We start from the raw sequence: 3,072 nt of genomic DNA on the forward strand, positions 1-3,072 counted from the left end.
GAGAGAGAGAGAGAGAGAGAGAGAGAGAGAGAGAGAGAGAGAATTCGCAACTAAACGCGCAAAAGAACGCTAACTAGATTCGATGTTATTGCCACAATCGGTTCTACTAAAAAAACCACCTTGTAGCGAAGCGATCTCACTCAGCTGTGCGCACCTGACAAATCATTACATTCGGTGGAGTCGGCGAACGATGCATCGATTGTGTCTCTTCCCGTGTTCTCCTTTCTATCTCTCTCCCCCTCTCTCCCTCACTCTCTCTTTCAATCCTGCATTTCGATAGAGAATCTCGGCTCTTTTTATCTTTACCATCCCAAGCGATCGAGAAAACGCGCTGTACGACGATGGGCACGTCGTCGGCGCGGCTCGCTTTCTAGTGAGCCGATATACAAATTATACACCACACGCACACAATGTCGCAGTAACGTCGCGCGGCACTGATCTCAACCTCCTCCTCTTCCTCCTCCTCTTCCTCCTCCTCCTCCTCGACGCATTTCCTTTTTTCGAAGTTCTCTCGCAGCGCTCTCTATAGCCGCGCAATACTGTGCGGCGAACTAGAGCATCGAAACGGCGAGCGGTACAACAATGACGATGATGATGATGATGACAACAACGACGACGATGATGTAGTTGCAGGCAATGAGAACACGTTCGAAGGCAACGTCAAGATGCTCGTCGTATATTGACACGTCGACGGAAAGCAACGACAGAGAACATCGCGTTGCCGTTTACACGGAGAAACGCTGGCGCTTACAATCGACCACGGTCAATGCTCCTTTCCCGCCACATACACTTCGTAGGGTAAAACCGTATAGGAGAGACAGTGAGTCACTAATCTAGCATCAGTTACCTCGCCGTTGCGATTCATCTTATGAGCCGTTTCTCCCTACGTAATGTTGTTAAGAGACCCTGCTGGAGCATTTGGCTTGCTTGCTTGCTTTCTCTTTCCCTCTTTTTCTACTCAGATGTTCTTTAGATCTCGTCTCTCTACTTGTCAATTATTCCAGTATAGAGGCTCGTCATGTTAAATCGGAATCGACGCGCGTGTCATGTGCAATCTCTGTAATGCGGATTCTCGTACAAATACATTTCACCCGGGTTCAACGATGTCATGCGCGCGTTTCCTCGCCCGGAGAATCGGTCTGCCGGCGCTACTTCTCGTCCACGCGAGCGACACACAACGACAACACACGCCGTCGTTGCTGTATATACTAAACATGTATCTTACTCTCGATAGATAGCTTATGCATAAAAATTCCCCAGCTGTTATTATCCCTAGGGTGAGAACACAGCGTAAACCCCACGACGGCAGCACGACGACAGTACGATGTGCGACGCAAATTTCTATTGATTCGGTGCGTCAGTTACGTTTTATGTGACGACTTCCTGCGCACCTACGTTTTGACAAGGTTCCATTCACATTCTACCTGGACCCCTCTCTATATACCTCTGTCTCCCCCTCTTTTTTTCGCCTCGTTCGCTTGCCAGACCTCGGGAGTTACCGTCGCTCATATGTGATGGCCGCATGCGATCGCACAGTCAGCTGCATACCACTACATAGACGCGCACCAGACCACACCACCGTGTTGAAGTAATCGTGTTATTAATAACAACGTATCAGCCCACTGACTTTCCCGCATTCAATCTCGCGTCAATCTTTCCCTTCAGCAATTGTCTTTCTCTGCTTGAGCCTTCTCCTGCTTGAGCCTATTTTCTACCGATTATTTCCACCCGGTAAGAAATCAGGTCTCAACCAGAGAGAGATAGAGGAGAGAGAGAGAGAGAGAGAGAGAGAGAGAGAGAGAGAGAGAGAGAGAGAGTGAAAGGGCAAACAATACAATCTCTCATTAACATTAGTATTACAATTCTCATAGCAGTTCGCGAATTAGCAACGGTAAGGTCCGAGGCCGACGTCACATTTTACGTATACATAATCGTCGTGTAGGGAAATACATCTAGAGAGACGTGCGCCGGTCTATATCGTCCGGACCGCACAACGACGATACCTTGTCAGGTGCGATAGACCCCGCGGTAACCTCCTATCCTGGCTAGACGGCGGCTCGGTTGCTCGGTGCGTACACCATCACGTACTTGGTCGATGCCTCCTTCAGCCATACGGGATACTCGCACTCCTTGCGAAGACGTGGTGTATCGGGGAACTAATTCTCGCCCCTAGATTGATCGATCCACTATGATTATACTGTTCCACATTGTACATCCACGTGTGTGCGTGTGTGTGTATGTACATTCGACGAAATGTAGCAAAACGCGGGGCAATAGATGGCTACTTGGCTCGCGAACATAGCCAAACACAAGCGAGTGTGGCCAACTGGAGACGTACCTTCGCCAACTCGCACTATACGCGTGTATTGTCCTCTCGGCACGCCACTAAACTAAATCCATTTATCGAGGTCCCATCGCGCCCGAAACCGCAGCTGTTTGATCGGTTTCGATCTTAGGAATGCGCGCGTGATTGATCCCTTGAGATGCGCGAGAACGATCCCCGGGGATCACGTCACCGACAGCGTACCGCAGAAATGACCAAATGGTATGTAAATTGCGAAGGGTCGCTGAATCCCGCGCAAAAGTCCTCTCTCTCTTTCCGTCCTTCGGCGCGACGACGACAACGACAATGACTGTCGACGGAGGAGGAAGGGCAAGCGTAGCAACGAGGATCCGTAACTGCGACTTCGCATAGACCACTGCGACGTGTCATGGCCGATTCATCATTATCGCGTATTACGTATCTACGTGTGGTGGCAGGACAACTCGAAAAACGAACGCGCACAAGAACAGTCCGACTCCTTTTCTTTCTCTCTTTGTTTCTCTGTCCCGCAAAATAGTCAAGACCTCTTCGTGATCCTCGGGCCGATCATGCTCTCTGAGATGTCCTTTCGCTTTCCCGATTTTTTGCGTCGCCGCCCACGAAATGCGGCTAATCGCGAGCTAATTGCGTCGGAGCGCGAGAGAACAGACAAAGGGCGCGCAATGCTTTACACAATGGCCGCTGGTATACATGGCGCCGTGACGAAACGGCCGTTCCTCACCGCCAGTGACTCGCGCGGCTAAGTGGTT

The 3,072-nt window shown here is 50.4% G+C and overlaps 1 protein-coding gene across 7 annotated transcripts in view; it reads right to left on the reverse strand.

Moving 5' to 3' along the window:
• Positions 1-3,072, reverse strand: part of LOC116847852 — a 31,515-nt gene extending 28,443 nt beyond the window's left edge. For 4 of the 7 annotated variants that reach the window (XM_032823314.1, XM_032823312.1, XM_032823313.1 and 1 more), the window contains exon 1: positions 2,004-3,072. The gene's annotated coding sequence lies outside the window, so the exon portion shown is untranslated. Of the gene's footprint in view, positions 1-154; positions 812-847; positions 1,759-2,003 lie in introns of those variants that run through there. The other 3 variants (XM_032823303.1, XM_032823308.1, XM_032823307.1) reach the window with 3 other exon arrangements.

The sequence above is a fragment of the Odontomachus brunneus genome, unplaced genomic scaffold, assembly GCF_010583005.1.
Source record: "Odontomachus brunneus isolate Ranch 3 - 2012 unplaced genomic scaffold, Obru_v1 Obru_scaffold_083, whole genome shotgun sequence".
NCBI classification, from domain to species: Eukaryota; Metazoa; Arthropoda; class Insecta; order Hymenoptera; family Formicidae; genus Odontomachus; species Odontomachus brunneus.